The 21008-nt window shown below is 47.9% G+C and overlaps 1 protein-coding gene across 1 annotated transcript in view; it reads left to right on the top strand.

Annotated features, from left to right (window-relative positions):
- Positions 1-16502, top strand: part of LOC308200070 (uncharacterized protein) — a 434369-nt gene extending 417867 nt beyond the window's left edge. Inside the window, exons 14-16 of the mRNA XM_080605164.1 lie at positions 4000-6478; positions 6837-11903; positions 13999-16502. The gene's annotated coding sequence lies outside the window, so the exon portion shown is untranslated. The remainder of the gene's footprint in view (positions 1-3999; positions 6479-6836; positions 11904-13998) is intronic.
- The last annotated feature ends 4506 nt before the right edge of the window (positions 16503-21008 follow it).

Genomic DNA, 21008 nt, shown 5'->3' on the forward strand with positions numbered 1-21008 from the left:
ATGCTCTAATACTTCTGGGAAAAATAAATCTTTTTTTTTTTTTAATAGCTCTTTGTAATGCAAATGTTCTGTAGCAGAGCCTGTGGAAACTTGTGTTATTAATCACCTTGAGTATCCAAACTTTATTTTTAGGACTGTGCCATTTAGCTATTGGGAAAAACTATAAGTATACAATTTAAGTGAAAAAAAAAAAAAGAAAGAAAAAAGGAACTCATAAAATACACAACAAAGGAAAAACCCCTACAAATCAAAAAGAAAAAAAGAAAAAAGAAACATGAAGACATTTGATTTCTCCTCATTTATCACACCTGTACAGGAAGATAGCCATCTGATTACTTATTGCTTTGAGATGACTGCATCAGCCTGGGATGATTTTTCTATTATTATTGTTATCATCTTTTTTGCCTCTCTTCTCCCATGCCTCTTGTCTATAACAGAGATGAGAGAAATCGTTCGAATAGCAATCCTAGCACTAGTAATAATCAAAGAACTATTCTGTTCTTATTTCAGATTCAAAGAAAAAAAAATCATTGTTCTTTTTCCCTGTTCTCTGCTCTTAACGTAATACATTATGGCCACTTTTTATGTTCTTGTTCATCCTGGGGCAGATCGTGATTTAGGTGATTGATCGCAGAGGGGAGTAAGAGCTCCTGCTCAGATGTGCACCGAGGACAGGAGTCTCACAGCCAGTTTAAGCCAGCAGCAATTTTTTTTGTCTTCCTCTCCCAGCAGTGGAAAAGGGGTATGGGCGTATCGTGAGGGTGTTCTGCTGGACGTGGCTGGGGTGTGGTTGCTCACCATACCAAGGCCACCCGCCACACAGTTTGTTATTTCTTGTGTTCCTCAGCCAGCTTTTTTGCCATCACCTGTCCCATTTTTCACACCCAAAATCACGTTCCTTAGTGGTTTTTAATTGGAATGTCACATCTAATTTAATTTTTCTTTGTAAGGTAGTCTAAAATATTTGTTGCTTTCTGTGATAAACAGAAGCCAAATAATAGGATGAATTCTAGTTGTATGCTTATGTCATCAGAATACAGTTTTAAGTTGTATTTACACATTCTGCCTTCCCCAAATATTGGTATTATGATAAAGCTCAGGGCAGTGTTATTCAGATGAACTCTATCATTTGCTTCCTGCTTCCACCAGCTTCCCTGCTTTGTTTCCCTCTTGCTTCCTCAATAATCTATAATTTTCCAACCTCTGCTTCAGCCCACGAGTCCCAAAGGTCCTTTATGTACCCTGCCATGCTCAGGCACAGCGACCCCTTTCCCTTCCCCACGGGCACATCCATGCCATCGAGCATCCTGCCCTTCCCAGCACTGCAGTCCCCTCTGCCTGGGTACCACTGCTCTGCTGGGGCAGGGCCAGGTTTGTCCCAAAACGCTCTTGTTCAGAGGTGGGGCTGTGAGCCCAGCTGCTTTCTGTGTTAGCTGCTATATGACAGATAATCAGTTTATAAGTAAATTGCATCACATTTTCCCCAAACTGGGCAGCAGCTTTCTGGGAGGATTGGGATGGGGACACTCCCCAACCTGGTGTGCTGAACATACTACTACCCGCTACTGATCTTCCAGACAGGTGGGGAGGAAGCTGCATCCCGTAGTCTGAGGGGAATGAAGGAAGACTTCAAGGCCTTGGGACAGTTGGTGAAAGAGTCTGGGGTGCAAGTTATTTTCTCTTCCCTCCTTCCGTTTTCAGGTGATGACATGGGACAGAATAGAAGGGTCCAGTTCATAAGTGCTTGGCTACGTGACTGGTGCTACAGGCAGGGCTTTGGGTTCTTTGATAATGGCTGGTTTTATAAGACACCAGGCCTGACAGTAATATGCGGGGAAGGTTTAGCTCACAAGGGCAAAAGGGTTCTGGGACAGGAATTAGCGGGACTCATTTGGAAAGCTTTAAACTAGATCCGAAGGGGGATGGGGTTGTAGCTGGGCTTGCACCAGTGGGGCAGCGCTCTAGCAATGATGAAGACTGGGAGACCTCCCACCCCCCTGGGGTGAAATCGGCGTGCTCAGCTCGCTCCCTGAAGTGCCTGTACACCAATGCACGCAGCACGGGGAATAAACAGGAGGAGTTAGAAATCTGTGTTCAGTTGGGGGACTATGATCTAGTGGCAATTACAGAGACATGGTGGGACAGCTCACATGACTGGAATGTGGTCATGGATGGGTATGTCCTGCTCAGGAAAGACAAGCCAGCAAGGTGAGGTAGAAGAGTTGCTCTTTACGTGAGAGAGCAACCACATTGTATTGAGTACTGTCCAGGGGCAGATGAGGAGCGCATTGAGAGTCTGTGGGTGAGAATTAAGGGACAGGCTGGCATGGGGGATACTGTTGTGGGTGTCTATTACAGGCCACCAGACCAGGATGAGGAAGTTGATGAGGCCTTCTACAGGCAGCTGAGAGCAGCCTCGCAATCACAGGCCCTGGTTATCGTGGGAGATTTCAACTACCCTGACATTTGTTGGAAGGCCTACTCAGCCAGCCATCCGCAGTCTAGGAGGTTCCTGCAGTGCATTGATGATAGCTTCCTGATGCAAATGGTGGGTGTGCCAACTAGGGGAGGAGTGCCGCTGGATCTTGTCCTCACTAACAAGGAAGGTCTGGCTGAAGCGGTGAAGGTTGAAGCGGCCTTGGTTGCAGTGACCATGAGATGGTGGAGTTCGGGATCTCATGTGGCAGGAACAGAATACCAAGCAAAATTGCAATCCTGGACTTCAGTAGGGCCAACTTTGGCATTTTCAAGCAATTGCAAGGGGAAATCTCAAGGGACAAGGTATTTGAAGGTAAAGGGACCCCAGATAGTTGGTTAGCGTTCAAGGACTGCTTCTTCCAAGCACAAGATCAGAGCATCCCAACAGGTAGGAAGTCAAGAAGGAGAGCCAGGAGACCTGCATGGTTAAACAGGGAACTGCTGGGCAAACTCAAGTGGAAGAGGAAAGTCTACAGATCATGGAAGGAGGAGCTGGCTACTTTTCTTTGGCATGACATAATTGTCATGGTTTTGTTCATGACTGTTTTTTCTGTTCCATTATCAGGTGTGGTTGCAAGCCAAAAGGGATGCTTGCACCCAATACAGGCCCAGAATTAATAGATGTAAAAGCAGCAGGTCCGGTATATTCTGGTGAAAAAAAGCTATGCCCAAGCTTTTCCTACAGGATAGGCATAAGGAAAATAGTGGCAGCTGCTGTGGTTTGCAAGGAAATCGAAAAAACATTTGTGAAAATTCTGGTGGCTAGATTTATTCTGCTGGGTTTGAGGCCGCTCCTTCCCAATTGCATTCCCATTTCTAGTTCAGGGCTGTGTTCTTTGTCTTTCAGCAACTGCGCAGCAGTAGGCCCTGAGGATTGAAGACTGTGTTTTGATCCTCAGCTCCTTTTCAGAGCTAATAAATAAGTTAGCTGTTGGTTTATGTAACAGTTTGGAAGTCCACACCACTCGAAGGTGTATTTTATTGGTGTGGGTAATTAGCAAACAGTACCACAGCACTATAATTTGCTGTTTGTTTTCCCTCTGAAGCAAATAGGTATAAATTGTTTAGAAGGGCAAACCTGTGCAAGAGAAAAGCATCCAGGCACCCAAACCCCAGTTTACAGCAATTAAGGATGTACTATTGGCATCAACAGGATTATTGTCATTTTTAAACTGTGCAGCTGCTTGTGGTAACAGTGCTCTCCCAGAAAGGCAGTGGATCACCAGTATGCGGGGCCAGCAGTCACTGGGGCAGGCTGGGAGCTGCCCACTGCTATGCTGAGGTTGTTTATCTTGGAGGTCCAAGGCCACGTTTCTCTTTCAGTGCCCTGTTATCGCTGCTGGTATTCTCAAGGCAGCCTGTATGCCTCAGCCGAAATTGAAGCCTGCCAGCGTGCATGGTGCAGTGGGTAAAGGCAGATGGGAACTGTCTGATCAAACAGCTTTTTAAACAGAAAGCACCTGTTTGTCACAACTGATTTTTCTTTTTCTTTTTCTTTTTCTTTTTTTTTTTTTTTTGTAGGAGTGCATCCCTTTCACTGGATGTGTAGGAGTGGATCCCTTTCACTCCTTTCTAGGAAACAGCGCAACTTGTGACAGACCAGTCCCCCCTTTTTTCCACAAGTCAGCACCACAGCGCTGGGCAAGGCCAGACTTCTGAAGTCCCAAGCCCAGCCTTTGTTTGTCTAACCTCGTGTAAGATGTGGAGCCCCTGTTTTAGCTGGGCTTGTCTCAGATTTTGACATCTAGAAACCAGGTGTCAAATAAGTCTTGAGAAGCAATTTCATTTTTAAATTTGAAAAAGAAAGAGAAAAGTGATTTGTAAGTGAAATTTATTTATGTTTCTCTACTGTGGAAGACATGGAAGCTTATGTTTTCTTCTGAAAGAGAATCATTTCTGTACTTTTAAAGCAGTTTTGGATTTCACACTGAACAGACATGCCTACTTTCAGCCAGCTGCCTGGTACTCTTTGGAGCTGCAGGGGGGTCACTGCACATGCTCTGAGGCTGCCCTGAAGTTCTGCTCCTTGGTACAGAGGGGCAGAGCCCCTTTGCTGCTGTGGGTGCTTCTCACTTCCTTTCGTACTTCACAAAACAAAGGCAGGTCACCTCAAGCTTCTCTGCCTCTGCTCTGCTGTCAGGAGCCCCACTGTACAGACTTGTATTAAACCAGCAGGCTCTGACTGCATCTTTTTAAAAAGACACACGAGGGCACCATGGAGGCGTAAACCTCATCTTCTCCCTGTCCAAATTCATCCTTTTCAGTAAACCTGGGCACTGCAAACAAACAACATATTCTTCCCCATAAGGAACCCAGGAGCAACAAGCATCCTTACCCCCAAAGTTGGGTCTGCTGCCTGTTAGCAAGGCAGGCTTTTGGCCTCATTCTTCCCTCAGCTGCCTTCTATGCTGAGAATTGACATAAACGGAGTTTCTAAGTGGCTTTCTTAAACCCAAGCATCATGGCCACACTAGGCCATGGTACCCTGCCCAGTGAAGTCAACACAGATCTGCATTTCCTGAATTTCAGATCACTCAGCCAGAAGATCACTGCAATGACCAAACCCAAGACACCTCCACTCTGGTGGTATGTCTTTGACAGGCACCAGGGTTTCATCTTCGGCAGCTTTCAGAGGCGCCGGCCATCAAGATCCTTGTGCACGCTGCAAGAACAAGATAGGACCCGGTGTTCTCACCCCACCCTGCCCCACTGGAGAAAGCCTCAGACTGGCAGTTACATGGATTCCTCTCAACCCACGCAGAAAAGTAAGGTTGTTCTTTCTGCTTCTTTCTGTAGTGTTTATGGCCACACCAAAATCCGATGTTTTGTCCAGAGCTTGTACTGAGTGATTAAGCAGATGTAGTGCAGCAGAGCTACCCATGTGAAAGACTGTCACGAATGTTTATACAGTTTTAGCTGAACTGAGAAAGAGAAAATAAAACAGCCTCCAGTCTCATTGTAATTACCCGTTGGGAAGGAAATTAAAATGAACGTATTTAAGTTTTCACTGTCTCCTGGTGACATTTAGAGATGGGGTCACACTTGGCAAAGGCAAAGTAATCAGCCAAGTACAAAACCTCACACAGCCCTATTTCTTGTTGCAAGTGGGCCGTTCAGTCCTCTGTTCTCCCTTATACAGGTATGCCATTCATTTTATTAGTCCCTTGTGAATTACATTGCAGACAATGACATAATTGAATTTAAACAAACTAGACTAGACTCTCCTATGGTCTGGTGAACATTTATGTCACTCAAACACCAGGAGACCTCCAGAGGGGTTTGGGTTTTTGTCCTTTTATCCTTTTCTTAAATACTTCAGAAAAATCAAATGTCAGTGACATTTTCTGGAATAAATAGTTCCAGTGAAGCTGCACAGAGAATTGGGTGGTCATGTGCTTTTTGTGTACAACAATGAAGCAGGATTAATTTTGCCTTAAAGACAGAGTTGTGAAGCTCCCCACTGGCATTTCAGGAAATGCTAATTCTTCCTTACTCAGGTGGATAAAAGATTATGACTCAAATGGTTACATTTAAAGGAAATATCTCCTCCCTAGAGCATGGTGGTTCTTTCTGACCATGAGCCAGCAGTGTGCCCTGGTGGCCAAGAAGGCCAATGGGATCCTGGCATGCATTAAAAGGAGCGTGGCCAGCAGGTCAAGGGAGGTGATCCTCCCCCTCTTCTCTGCCCTGGTCAGGCCTCACCTGCAGTACTGTGTCCAGTTCTGGGCTCCCCAGTACAAAAAAGACAGGGATCTCCTGGAAGGAGTCCAGCGGAGGGCCACAAAGATGATACGGGGCCTGGAGCATCTTCCTTATGAGGAACAGGCTCCCCAGGGAGGTTGTGGAGTCTCCTTCTCTGGAGATATTCAAGGCCCGTCTGGACGCCTGCCTGGGCAGCCTGCTCTGGGGAACCTGCTTTGGCAGGGGGGTTGGACCCAATGATCTCTTGAGGTCCCTTCCAACCCTTACAATTCTGTGATTCTGTGATTCTTATCTAGAGGTTAGTACCAATAGATAAAGAATATGTTACTTAGATTGAGAGATCTGTATGTTTGTCATGTTATATGTTGCTAAGAGGAGCAGGGGACGCTGTGGCTTTTACATGTTGTATGGAAGGTTGCCTAGGCTGCTAATGAAGTAGGGTCAGATTCTTGGCTGCATAACTTTGTGTGGTTACAACTTCCAGTAGAATAAATATGGCTGCATTTAGTTTGCCTTGAATTGAAACTTTTGATCTGAACGATCATTTTATGGAAAATAATGTCAGTAGTCTGGGTTTTGTTTTGGTGGGGCTTCTCATCTACATACCGTTCTCATTGCTATCTGCAGTACCCAAAGTGCTTCTTTTTTATCCACAGAAGCGTGAAGACTAAAACGAGTCTGCTCAAAATGATTTTGACCCTGGGCATGGAGAATCAATCCCAAAATGACTTCAGCCCAGAGTTTAAGTGAGATAAAAGCAACCTCTGTGCCCTGGGACCTTGACCTCCTTGTAACTTGGGGATTCTTTCTAGAGAGCACTTAAGCTTGTACTGAAACCCCAATGGAGGTAGGTGCTAGCTGTAGTGGGCTCCAGAGAGATGTTACAGTTAATCGTAAATCTAACTAGTTAGAAGAATTAGCATTTAAGAGGGTTTTGTGCTTTTTTCTTTCTTTTTCCTAATTTCACCGCAGTAAACATGATTAAATGGCTAATATCAGGCATTGAGAATCACCTCCCTGTGTTTTCATTAGCTGAGCTATTCTCACTCTGCATTAAACATTCATGATATTTATAATAAATAGTGCATGCATTGTTGTGTTGAAACAACAAACTTCCTTAGTGAAGTAATTAGGATGTGGGTCAGAGGTTTTTATATAGCAAGTCAGACATTATTTAACTTTGAAGAAATCCTGTGCTAGGCCTTTTATCAAGAAAGTCCATTCGTTTTTAAAAAAAAACTTAATCAATAAATCCTAATTAAAATCACCTGTCAGATAAGTAGTAGTCCTTAAGATTTTGGTTTTATACCCAGGAGGGTTCTAACTTACTGATGACATAAGTGTATTTACTGACTAGATCAATAGCCTGCTCAGTAATTGTTTTTTGCTAAGGTTACAGGCATTTGGCTGGAAATAATTAGAACTGTTTGTGATGATGGATTTTTCTGAAACTTGCTGTAATACCTGAAGAAACTCTTGCCTGGATGCCTTGAGGCACAGACAAAGCTGCATTTAGTTCAGTGTGCTGCACAATCTTCCTAGCCCTGTCTAGAAAAAAGATTCTGTTTAATTTTCTATGATGGGACTTCCAAAACTCAGGGTCCACAGTATGTGCTCTACAGCTGATATGTAGAATCATATCACATTTACAGCATTTCCAGTTTCAAATGTGGTGATACTTGTCTACAGTTCTCTGTGGGAAGCATTGAGATTTGGCAGCGGTCTTTGACCCCAGAAATTTTGGAACTTCAAACTTAAGGGTGACTCGTGTTATATGGCATTGCAAGGATTTTCCTCCTTTCATTTATAATCTGTTAGTTTCCCTGTGTGTGTCTTAGTAAGGGATAGTTACACTATTCCCCTAAGCCAGTGTATAGAAGATGACAAAAGTGATTAAAAGTAGATACTGCTTTGAAGCACTATATACTTTTGTCAAGGTAAGTATCAGTTTAAATAGTGAGAGTGGCTGGTAGATCCTTGCAGTTCTGTCAGGATAAGGCTAGCTACAGCAGTGGTCTCAACTCTCAAATAATTTGGAAAAAATGGAAAGTGTGGATAGCAGCCAGTATTTTATTTTTATTTTTATTTTTTTATGACAAAGAGACTCTAATAAAGATTAGATGCTTCTCTAAAAAAGCCTCTTCTAACCAGCAAAGGGACTAAGAACATATTCGATTTAACCTTAAGCACATGAGTACTTCTCTTTATTCTTTTGGGGCTGACTAATGTGCACTGGGTAAGGTTTCTTCGTTGTTAATTCCAAAGTACTTTGTCACTCAGTGAGACTCACACATAGACCTCCTTCTGTTGTCCTTGCAATGTGTATTGCAAGGGTCAGCCAGGTGGCCCTTCTCTTCACAGATTGCTGTGCAATGAATCTCCACTAGTCAACATAACAGCCTATGCTAGCACACGCCTTTGTCGTGTTGCACAGCTCAGTAATAAATACGTCTGACTTCTGCATCACATCCTTTTCCCAGGATGTCTGTTTGCCTTTGTGCACAGAAGCCAGCCATACATATTTATTACTGGGACGGAACAATAATTAGGGAATTTTTCACTTGAATTATGCTTTTTACACTGTTACTTGGTGTTGTGCAAAAATATGTTGGGGAGTAAACACAACTTGATTGCAATGACAAGAAAGACAGGAAATATTTATCTTCAGTAGGAGTATAGTCTCAAAAATGATTATAGTGATAGCTTTTATCATGCTCTTTCTTCATCCCATTTCCCGTAGGTTAAGACTCAAGTCACTGATGCAATATCCCAGAAATAACATTTCAGCGTATTCCCAGACCCCATCCTCAGCTGGGTATTTGTAGTCACTTGCACATAAATTACAGGGAAAGCTTATAGGACTGTAAAATATTTTCAGTAAAATCTAAAACCTTTGACTTCTTAGCTTGCTCATGACAAACATCCCAGCTACATAAAAAACAGCATATCCTCAGAGAACAGAGACTTTCAGTCTTCATAATCATTTAAAAAGAGAAAGATGTCAGAGATGGAATGGCTAGAAATGAGAATCCTTCTGAATGTGAATTTATCAAGGTATCCAACCGAGTAGCTGACTTTCACAGATTTAACCCTGCCTTTTACTGCGTCCTTAGTTAAATCTGAAGGGTAAAACAGATTTTATACCTAAAACATATAAGTACATATATGCACATATATACATGCATTTGTCTACAGGAATTTACATGAAAATGTGTTTTCCAAGGGAACTCCAGTATTGTGAACAAGGAAGGACATCAGGTTCTTGTTTTGGTAGGATGAATCATCTTTCCTTGACAATAACAAAAAATGAAAGAACTACCTAGATAATCTAAGTGCCTGCTTTTACATTGCTATATTTAGGTAGGATGATTCACTTGTAATTTAAGAGGCAAATTTACATAACAGGGCAATGTCAGTTAAGCGTCTAAATGTCTAGATCAGATTTTCCAGCTTCCATGAAATGCAAAGCTGTCATTGATCTCTGTGTGAAGTGAACTCTGGAAAATCAAACTACAAAGCATATTGCAGGGACATGGCCGTACAGTTCAGTTTAATTCCTAAGAACTACCATGTAGCATCAGATTGATATTCTGAGTCTGAAAATGGTCAATCACATATACTCAGGGAAAGAGTGTAAGAAGCAAGGAACATGGTGTGATCCTTCCCATGGCATAGCCTCCTAGCTCGCAGCAGAGAGCTGCTAGGGATTTTTCGTACTCAAGGTTGCACCTAGAGCATTATGTTTAATAGCTACTTAATGAGTCTGCCTTCCATGAACTTTTTAGCCTGTTTGTCAACCTCACTCACCTTGAAACCATTTGCAGTTTTGATTGCTAAATATTCCGTAGTGATATTTTCCTCAGTATAGTTAATTATTTAATAGTTGCCATCCTCTATGTAAAATGCTGATAAAGGTCTACTCAGTGGAAGAGACATGATAAGAACATGGTTTATATATATATTATATAACCTTGCTGGAATCAGATTGCCACAAAAGCATACTAGGGAATCTTTAGTTAGGGTCATTCTAAATTAGGTAGGCTAGAAGCAATCATTTTTGTAGAAGAAGTGAATCATTTTTCCAGAAGAAAAGGAAAATGAACTACATATGCTTTGAATATGTGGATGGTGAGAGAGAAACTGTCTTTCTTTCACTGATTTAATTGAGTTAAAAATACATATTTTCTTTGAAGTATTGCTTGGTATGTCTCAAGTTACCAGACTTCTGTAAAAGCTAATGCAGTCAAACTACGCATCTGCTGCCTGATGCTCCTTGCTTTCAAAGACGCTCGGGCATCCTCATGGGAACATGCCAATTTACAGTGACACTTTCTCCAGTTAACCAGAAAATAGAAAACCAAGAACAACCCTTCCAAATCAATTTTGCAGGATGACAACTTATGTATTTGGAAGGCATTGTTTTTTTGCGTATTTGTAGGACTGATAAAGTTAAACTAATAAATAATCATAAATGATCTATACAGTTTTTCATCTTTGAAAACCTTTTACAGGTTTTTCATCTTTGCATCCTCTGTAACCGCTGACTCGGTGGCAAACAACTAAGCTTTGATACAGTCATAAGATCCTGTGCTTTTCAGCTTCCCAGGGACTAGCCAATGTGCAAGCAGTCTTTGTTTCCAAACAGCCTATAGGTTGGCCCCCTTTCCCTCTTAAGCCATTGACCTATTTTCAGATGACGTGTTCAAGAATTCATCATTTTGAAGCAAGTGGTCCACAGTCTGAACAGAACATACCTAAATCAATCCCTCTATTTTAAACAATGCAAGAGCTATACATGAATTCTTGTCTCATTTCCCTTCTTGTTCAGAGGCTTCTAGGAGTTGATCCTAATCCTCTAAGTAGACCAGGACGATTCCTCTCTTCCCCCATCTTTTCCTGTGCAGCTTTGGGTTTGGGTACAGGTTTCCATAATAGTAGTAAACCCTTTTGTGAAGATGTCTGGTTTGCTCTGTCAAAAGATTTTGCTCTCACTTTTTAATCTCAGGCTAGTAATCAGGTTTTCTGTCAGGAGATTAGTTGCTCACTTGTCCACCTGAGATTTGCTCTGGGCAGTAGCCAGCTCTTTGAACAAAAATGTTTCCTTGTGATTATAAGCTTATCAAGACTTTACAGCCCTCCACCGCTACCCTTGTGCAGAGGTGGGGTGTCTCTTCTGGCACTGCCAGGGATCTCAGGCCAAATGGGTTTCCAGAGAGTCTTATGGAGATGCAGGGTAGTTTTTGCACTCCAGGATGTGAATAAACCTTAAGGCATCTCAGAAATAACAAGGGTTATGCAGCCTGTGTCCTTTGTAACCCACTGTAGTGAGTTCAGTTACTGCTGCTTAATACTGAATATTCATAAAGTCAGCAAATGAGTAATTGGGATACATTTACATTTTATTACTGATATGGGATAGCCTGAGTATCTTACAAAGATGCTGATGATTCATTTTGGCATGACAGTAAGAGGGTGCAGAGGAAATCTGTCAGTATGACTTGCTAATGCAAAAATAATTGTTCCATTTTCTAACTTAAATATCAAGAAAGACACTGATCTTTAAGTGTGAATCTGCCTAGTAGTCTCTTTCACTATGTATTAGAGATCTGTACAGAGCCAGCGTGCTGCAGCTTTATCTTTCTATTTCTGCAGTAACTGAAGAAGTGAGGAAGAGGAGGCAGAAATAAACCTCCCCAGGAACACAGAAATGACTAAGAGCTCCTGTAAGCTGCAGATCAATTCTGATGCACTTGATAAATGAGGAGGATTAGATAAGTAATTTGAGTAGAAAGTGATAGCAATGGAAGGAGCTTTCCATTACGCTGAGACCCTAACTCTCAAAATATAACGAAGCTTTTATGGGTCGATTTAATTATAGCTGAGCTATACAAATATTTACCACGGCTACATAAGAAAAAGTTACGTTCCTCTATCTAAGTCCTCTCCATAAATGCACCTGCTATAAAGATACATAAAGAAGGCAGAACTGAAAATTTCAAAGAAAGCTAAATTTACAGTTTGTTTCAATTCAGCCCAGTGTGCTTATTTTTGTGATTTTGAATCATGGTCTTCTCCTACACGGTGCCTTTCCATTTGCTAACGTTGATGTCCTCGTTGCTGTATTGTATACCAGCTGGTGTTGCAGGGGTCACGTCGTGCAGTGTTGAAACACTTGGACTTGGGCTGACCAGGCCTGTTGGTCCTCCCACACAGGGCCACTGTTTGCCTCCATGAGTGTGTGGTGGGTCTGTGTCTTACCCCATGGGGTGAGACTGTGTCCTGATTGTGGAGGGGAAGACAGATGGCACTGGAAGATGGTGGCTTTGGTAGTGTGCATGTATGTGAGCAGTTTCCCTAAGATCTGCCGGTTGTTGGAAAGAGGTAAATATAGCAGACACAACACAAGAAAAAAGGCAGATGCAAGCCTTCAGGCAGCTCGTATACAAGAATGTACTCTACATCTGGCAGACAGTTCACATTATATGTCTTTGATAAATAGTGCTTATTAAAGAGTTAGAAATTTCTCATTCCCCAGAGAAGTTGTTTCATACATTTTTCAATCTTTAAGCAAAATGAAAAAGTTTAATGAAAAAGCCCCTATTCAGCCACCCTCACTGAGCCTCCAGTCAAGATTTTCCTGAAGTAAATAAATTCTTAATTTGCTATAGATAATGTCTACCAGATGATAGTACCAGAAGCACAAGTGAAAATGAAAGAACAGCAGACGTGGAACAGACATTATTACTCACTTTTCCATGAACAGAACCATCAGCGTGTTGACTTAAGGCACAGCTGTCAAGGCAGGAGGAGGCAACTGAGGTCGTGCAGAAAGGTTTTAGGTGGCCTCTTTCTAGAGCAGATCAGCCATGCAGATGTGTATGGGATGCAGTACGAATCGCCGGTTCACTTGGTCCAAACTGCCTTAAGGTTAGGGTTGGGGTTTGGAGGGAGACAAAGCGCAGTGTCCTGTTGTGAGTGGGGTTGTGCAAAGGCTCCCAAAGGGAGTTCAGGTCTACCCAAAGGCTTCTGTTGTGAGCACTATTTCTTGGGAGAATTTGGCGACGTACGTGTTTTGTTAGGGTCATAATTAGGGTTAGGGTTGTTAGGTTTTGGAGAGAGAGAAAGCACATAATCCTGTTGTGCATGGGGTTGTGAGAAGGCTGCAAAAGGAAGTTCAGGCCTACCAAAGGGCTTCTGTTGTGAGCACTATTTTATGGGAGAATTTGTTGAAATGTCTGGGGCAGGGCCAGCAGCCTGGGACAGGTTCTGGGAAGACATGCACTTCCAGTGGCTTGTTCCCTTCCTTTGTCCGGGCTGGCACGGAGAGGGACGGAGAGGTCCCTTCATCCTGCCGCAGTTGTCTGCCAAACCTCTGACAAGTTGCCTGTTTGGAAGAGCACTAACAAAATGACTTCCATCAGTGCGAGCTGAACAGAGTTCCTTCTGAACAGACCCTGTGATAGGCTCAGATGGTTAATTCTGGTGGCCAGCATCACTAAGCACGGTGCTTCCCTCTTAGTGTGGGTCACCAAAGCCAGGGACAGGGAATCCCCCGCCACACCTTCCGTTTTTCTGGGGCCTTTTGTTGCACCCGGTGCAGCTGCTCGACAGCGTGTCACTAGCAACGGCGACCAGACCCCTTCAGCCAACGGGATCATCAGCCTCGTATGCTGAGGTTGCTGGATACGTCAGTAGACTTTTAATCTTAGGTGTGGATTTCCCCCAAAAGTAAAGGATCTCACTTGGGGGAAGAATGCTTTTGTCTCCTTTGCCTTTGCGTAAGCAACCACCCGCTGCCACCTCTTCTTGTCTTACTAGGTTCACATAAAGCAAGGGCATCACACTCCTTTTCTCACCCGTGTGATCACTTGGGACTCGGAACAGGAGGAAAAGATTAAATGGGAGAAAAGAAAGCGTCACCAGTTTGCTGAAGGTACCTCATTCTTTTTTAATCCCGTGCGCTGATGCACCCCACATCTTCTGTGGCTTGTCGGCTCAAAGGGCTTCTCAAGATACAAACCACGATGGTCTTAGGCTGAACACCCCTGCCTGGTGCAGGACATCACAGCTGCACCCTGCCTTCTGCACTGGTAGCTAGTTTCTGGTGAGCAATGGCTAAGGGGGCGCACGGATATCATAGCTCTGGCTTGATGAGGCTACTTTAATTTCTGGAAGTCTAATTGCAGCAGCAGTTGAATGGCAGAATGTGTGACTGTCCAACAGGATGGGCACTTGTGGTTGGAAAGGCAGAACTTTTGGCCAAAGAACCCACAGTTTTGTACCTGTGCTTAACGGCAGCCCCCGAGTGCTACCCCTTTGCTTATGGCCTCTCTCAAATCTCGGGAGCTGCAGAAGCTGCCTCTTAATGTTGTTGTCTCTTTTTACGGCAGCAAGCCAGCTTCTAAATTGCTGTTCTTTATTTTGCTCAGAAAGAAAATAAAATATTCAAAAACATTATTGATATTTGAATGGAATGGCTTAGGAGATTTTGACAACTTGCTGATGAATTCAGGTAGTTTCCAAGGGGCCCTCCTGAAGAAAGCTGCAGTATTACAAAGTAAAAATAAGGGAAGCGAGGGGAAATTAACAGAGTTTTTTTCAAAAAAAAAAAAAAGCATATATATTTTTAACTTTTGATTCCCCCAGCTGCCTATAGCCTTATGGCAGGGTGGTCCTGCTCCGGGACAGGAGTCCCAGCCTGTTTCCTGAACCATCTCATCTTTCCAGTTCTTCTCTAGGAAAACCTAAGAGTGGGTCCACGGAAGAAATAGGTGGAAGTTGCAGGAATCAAATGCTAACGTCTGGAATTAGTGCGACACCTGCAAAGCAGAAAAGTGTGTTTTCCTCATCCCCCTTCCTGTAAAACAGGGAGGTGTCAAAGCTTTGTTTCAAACCAGGCGGCCCGGCAGGACCAAACAGCGCCCACACCAGTGTGTGGTCGCAGTGGAACTGAGCTTGGCTGCCCCATGCCTCGCACACAGCTCCTGTTCTCACATTTTTAGGGGACATTGGCTCTTCTGACAGGCTGTTCTGAGGATTAGAGCACTCTTCTTTATTCCTGAAACCAGTTCCTTGCTCGTAATACGAAATGGTTTGGCTGACCGTTTTCTTAATTGCAGCTCTGACTAGCGATTATCTTCCAGACTGCGCCTAGAAGAATGTGAAAACACCCAAAAAATCAGAGCGATGTCTGCGAGGCACCTGCAATCAGCGCAACCGGTAGCTCCACCCACATCGCTGAGCTCTTAAAAAACAAAAAAGGCAAAAAACCCACAACCGACCCGCACCGCTGCGCCGCTCCTCGCCGCGGCCGGCAGGGCCGTGCGGCCCCCGTGCAGCCCCGCAGCGCCGCCCGGCTCCCGGCGGCGCTGTGCCGCCCCCTGCCGCCCACAGGCGGTACTGCAGGCGGAGGGGCCGCGCCCGGCAGCGGCGGCCCTGCCCGCGGCAAGATGGCGGCGCCCTCATCCGGAGCCGCTCCGGAGCCGCGCCGGGCTCGGCTCGGGCCGGGACGCGGCGCTGAGGCGCGGTGCCGCTGCGGGGCTGCGGGTCGGGGCGCGGCGAGCGTTTCCGTTGCTGCTGGTCTCTGCAGAGTTCGGGAAAAGTGGAGAGACGGGGCGGAATTCCAGCAGAGAGGTCAGCCGAATCACACTGAGGGAGAGGAAGGAGCAGGGTTCAGTGGCTGCCATCCCTTCATTAGGAGGTGCGCCACAGCCCTCAGACAGCCGGGCGTGAGCGCTGTGAGGTGCGGGCTGGCCGCCCCACACGATGCGCACCACCTCCTGGGCCAGCAGCAGGTGTGAATCTCGACCGTAGCATTTCGGTGACTTCGCTGACCGCTGTCGGCCAATTTCATTCCCAGGTGGAAGGTGGAAGAAGCCTTCTTGGCCCATACAAAGCCAGAACGGCGTCGCTTCCCGGAACAGGGAGACTGGGTGTACGTACAGTGCTGCCGAAGGAAGGCTGCCGGGCACTGCTTGTGCCAAGTCAAGGACTTTTTGGTTCCTTACACTGCCCTGCCAGCAAGGGGGCTGGGAGTGCACAAGGAACTGGGAGGGGACAGAGACAGGACCGCTGACCCAAACTGACCGAAGGGATGTTGCTCACCATCCCATATGGCATCACGCTGAACAATTCATACGGGGTGGCTGGGGGGGGGGAACAGAATGGGGAGGACCGCTGCTTGGGGATGGGCTGGGCATCATCAGCAGGTGGTGAGCAATTGCATTGCGAATCGCCTGCTTTGGAACATTCCGTCATCATCACCAGCAGCGTTATTATTACTTCCCTGCCTTTTCTGTCCTATTAAACTATCTTTATCCTAACCCATGAGCTTTGACTATTTTTTCTTCCCAGGTGTCCCACGGTGCCGTTCACTCCAGCCACCTGCCAGGTTAAGCCAGAACAAGAGCACAGATGGGAAAGGGTAGAATGCGCACCTCCTCATTTGGCTTTCAGAAGGACACAGGCTAACAAGTTACTCTAGTGAACAGTGTGATTGGGCAAGTTCTCCTGACTTAGGGAACTTGTCAGGGCAACTGATCTTCTTTTTCTAATGTTATTTTTCATAATACTCACTGCAAACCCTTGCTGAATTTGAAAAAGTTACAGAGAGGTCGCCTGTGACATCTCTGGAAAGGGGGGGTGCGTTTTCGTGGAGGTGTGACTCTTTCTGTAATCTCTTGTCAAAAACGTCTGGGTAAACGGATCCTTCATCCCGTTGGATACGGATGTCCTGCAGGGGTGTCTGCCATTCCCACGACAGGGATAGCTGCAGAGCGGGTACCGAGTGGAAAGGAGATCCGAACGACAGCTAATGTCGCCATTAAAAACTCTGTGGGAGCAGCCGAGGACAAGATGTGGAAGGATAACTTGGTGAGGAGCTGCTCTGCAAGGTGGAGGTGGGCAGTGACCCAAGAGGAGCAAAATCAGCAGGAGAAGATAGGGGGTCTGGGCGGGGGAGATGTTGGGAGAGGCGGAGCAGCCGACAGGAGCGACTTTTCCCTTTCCTGTGAGGGAGATGATGATGGAAAACCTGCCCCGGAGAAACGCTTGCTGTTTGTAGTTCAGACTGTAAAGCTGCTTCACAGAATCACAGAAGTTAGGGATTGGAAGGGACCTTGACAGATCATCTAGTCCAATCCCCCTGCCGGAGCAGGAACACCGAGATCAGGTCACACAGGAATTTGTCCAGGTGGGTTTTGAATGTCTCCAGAGAAGGAGACTCCACAGCCCCCCTGGGCAGCCTGTTCCAGTGCTCTGTCACCCCCACCGTGAAGAAGTTTCATCTCACGTTTAAGTGGGACCTCCTGTGAGTTCCAGCTTGTACCCACTGCCCCTTGTCCTATCATTGGATGTCACTGAGAAGAGCCTGGCTCCGTCCTCCTGACACCCACCCTTTACACATTTATAAACATTTATAAGGTCACCCCTCAGTCTCCTCCAAGCTAAAGAGACCCAGCTCCCTCAGCCTTTCCTTGTAAGGGAGATGCTCCACTCCATCATCCTCGTCGCTCTGCGCTGGACTCTCTCAAGCTTGTCTTCCTGAGAACGGCTGCATGCACGTGGTGTCACAGGCCGTGAGCGCTCCGGCTGGGATCTCTTGTGCGGCGCAGCAAGTCCCCGGGAGAACCGTCATCTGCTGGAAGAAAGCCTGGGGGGGACTTCTCAAAGGTGAGAAGCCTTCAACGTACAGGGATCCCTAACTCCTGCTGAGCGTGCGAGACAAATGTTTGCAGCACAAAGATCGAGGACGACTTCTCAGAGGTAAGCAGCTTTCCCTTTGTTCCCCCATCCTCTCAGGAGCCCTCCTTAACACTCTTTGCGCACACTTGAGGCCCACAACACTCATTTTCTCCTCTACATAGCATACACGGCATTCCTAGTCCCTGCATTGCCTGCCCCTCCCCCCCTCCCCAAGGACCTGCGTGCTCTGCTCAGGTCCCTCCTGAGGTCCTGCAGGTCTTTTAAATACCGCTCCCTTTTTCCATGCTTCCTTTGAGAGTATTTGTACCCTTTTCAGATCTTGGTTGGGTTGTTTTTTTGTCTTTTTGGACCCAGCTGCATAGGGTTGTTTTTTTGTTGTTTTTTTTTTTGACCAAGCTGCATTTCTCCTGTGAGTGATGTTATCACATTGAGTTGATTTTTTGGTGAGTAATCTGTTACACTCCTAGATTATTTCTACCTATGTAAAGAAACCTAACTGGGACTCTGACCCTAATCGGGGCTGGGACTCTTACCCGGACCCAGACCCTTACCTTGAAATGGACCCTAACCCAGACCTGCACCACAACCCTAACCCTAAACATGACCCTGTCTCTGACCCTTAACCTCCCCTAACCCTGACTCTAAACCTAACCCATACCCTGACCCTAACCCGGGCAGGGACGGTTACCTGGATCCGGACTCTAAACCAGACCCTAACCCGGTCTGGGGCACGGGCTCGAGGGTCTGGGGTCAAGGGTCCGGGGCTGAGGCTCGGGGTTTGGGCTCAGGGTTGGGGATCGGGGTTAGCTCCAGGTCTAGGGTCCATTCTGGGTGTCAGGGGCTTGGCGTCAGCTCCAGGGTGGGGTCTCCAGGGTTGAGGGTCTGCAGTCAAGGGTCCACGGTCGAGGGTCCGGGGCTGGGGCTCAGGGCTGGGGCTTGGGGTTTGGGCTCAGGTTCAGGGCTTGGGGTTGGGGCTCAGGGTCAGGGCTCCAGGTCCGGTGTCCGTTCCAGGGGTTGGGGGCTCAGGGTCACTTCTGGGGTTGGGGGCTCGGGGTCGATGGTCTGGGACTGGGGCTCGGGGCTGGGACTCAGGATTGGGGCTCGGGGTCACATCCGGGTCCAGGGCTCAGGCAGGGTCTGGGTCCGGCGCTTGGGGTCTGGTCTGGGTCCAGGTCTGGGGCTTGGGGTCAGGTCCTGGTCCGGATCTCAGGGTCGGATACAGGTTGAGGGCTCGGGCTCGGGTCTGGGTGCGGGTCCTGGGCCTGGGGTCATGTCCAGGTCTGGGGCTCGGACTCGGGCTCCGGTCTGGGTCTGGTTCCAGGTCTGGGGCTCGGGTCCGGGGCTCGGGGTTAGCTGTGGGGTGGGGGCTCCGGGGTCGAGGGTCTGGTGTCAGGGGTCCGGGACTCGGGCCCAGGTACTAGAACAGGGCTTGGGATTGGGTCCAGGTCCGGAGCTTGGGGTTGGGTCCAGGTCCAGGTCCAGGTCCAGGTCTGTGGCTCAGGTTGGCTTGGGTTCAGGTCTGGGTCTGGGTCTGGTTCCAGGTCCGGGTCTGGGGTTCAGGGTCAGGTCCGGGTCCAGGTCCAGGCCCAGGGCTTGGGGTTGAGTCCAGGTTGGGGACTCGGGGTCGGGTCCGGGGCTCGGGGTCAGGTCCAGGTCCAGGACTTGGGGTCAGGTTTGGGTCCGGTTCCGGGTCTGAGGCTCGGGGTCGGGTCCAGGTCCGGAGCTCAGGATCGGTTAGCTCCATGGTCGGGGCTTGCTCCAGGGTCAGGGCTCAGGGTTGGGGCTCAGAGTCGGGGCTCGGGGTCAGCTCCGTAGTTCATGTTTTGGGTCTGGGGTTTGGGTCCGGGGCTAGGAGTCCGGGGCTATGGTTTGGGGTTGGGGTTCCAGGGTCAAGAGTCTGGGGCTGGGGCTTAGGTCTGGGGCTATGGTCTGGGGCTCCGGGATTGAGGGTCCAGTGTCAAGGGTCCACAGTTGAGAGTCCAGGGCAGGGTCTGGGGTCGAGGGTCCGGGCTAGAGGGTCCGGGGTTGAGGGCTCAGGCTGGGGCTTGGGGCTGCGGTTTGTGGTTTGGGCTCGGGGTCGAGGTTCAGGGGTCGAGGGTCCAGGCTCGAGGGTCCGGGGTTGGGGTGTGGGGTTAGCTCCAGGTCTGGGGTCTCTTCCAGGGGTCGGGCGTCAGGGTCAGCTCCAGGGTCAGGGTCAGCTCTGGGGTCGGGGTCAGCTCCAGGGTCCTGGGCTTGGGGTCAGCTCCGGGGTCCGGGGCTCGAGTCCGGGGCTTGGGATCGCCTCTGGGTCCAGGGCTCAGGGTGTCCTCCAGGTCTGGGGTCAAGGGTCCGGGGTCGAGGGTCCGGGACGGGGGCTTGGGGCTGGGGCTTGGGGTTGGGGCTTGGGGTTAGGGCTTGGGGTCGAGGGTCAGGGGCTGAGGGTCTGGGCTCAAGGGTCTGGGGTTGGGGCAGGGAGTTAGCTCTGGTTCTGGGATCTGTTCCAGGGTTCGGGGGTCAGGGTTAGCTCCAGGGTTGAGGCTTGGGGTGAGCTCTGGTTTGGGGCTCAGGGTCAGCTGTGGGGTTGGGGCTCTGGGTCAGCTCCGGGATCTGGGGCTCGGGTCCGGGGCTCGGGGTTAGCTCCGGGGTGGGGGCTCCGGGGTCGAGCGTCTGGGGTCAAGGGCCTGGGCTCAAGGGTCTGGGGTTGGGGCTCCGGGGTCAAGGGTCCAGGTTTGGGGCTCAGGGTTTGGGGCTCGGGGTCAGCTCCAGGTCAGGGGCTAAAGGTCAGCTCTGGGGTCAGGGCTCAGGGTCAGCTCTGGGGTGGGGGCTCCGGGGTCAAGGGTCCAGGATCAAGGGCCTGGAGTCGAGTGTCCGAGGCTCAGGGCTGGGGCTCGGGTTTGGTTCCCAGGGTTGGAGCTCGGGGCTGGGGCTTGGGGTTATCTGCGGGTCCTGGGGGAGCTCTGGGGTCGTGAGCTCTGTAGTTAATAGCACACCACGGGTTAACTGTATCAACCCCACTGCCTTCTGTTTTGATCAAGCCATTGCCAGACTACTAGCATGATGTTTCTTGATACAGACCAAGATTTCTTTGTCCCTTTGCCAGGCTGGAAAGAGCTGCTCTGCTTTCACTGGTCGTGACTGTGAGTCCC

This window comes from Anser brachyrhynchus (genome assembly GCF_964034855.1).
Source record: "Anser brachyrhynchus genome assembly, chromosome: 9".
Classification (NCBI taxonomy): domain Eukaryota; kingdom Metazoa; phylum Chordata; class Aves; order Anseriformes; family Anatidae; genus Anser; species Anser brachyrhynchus.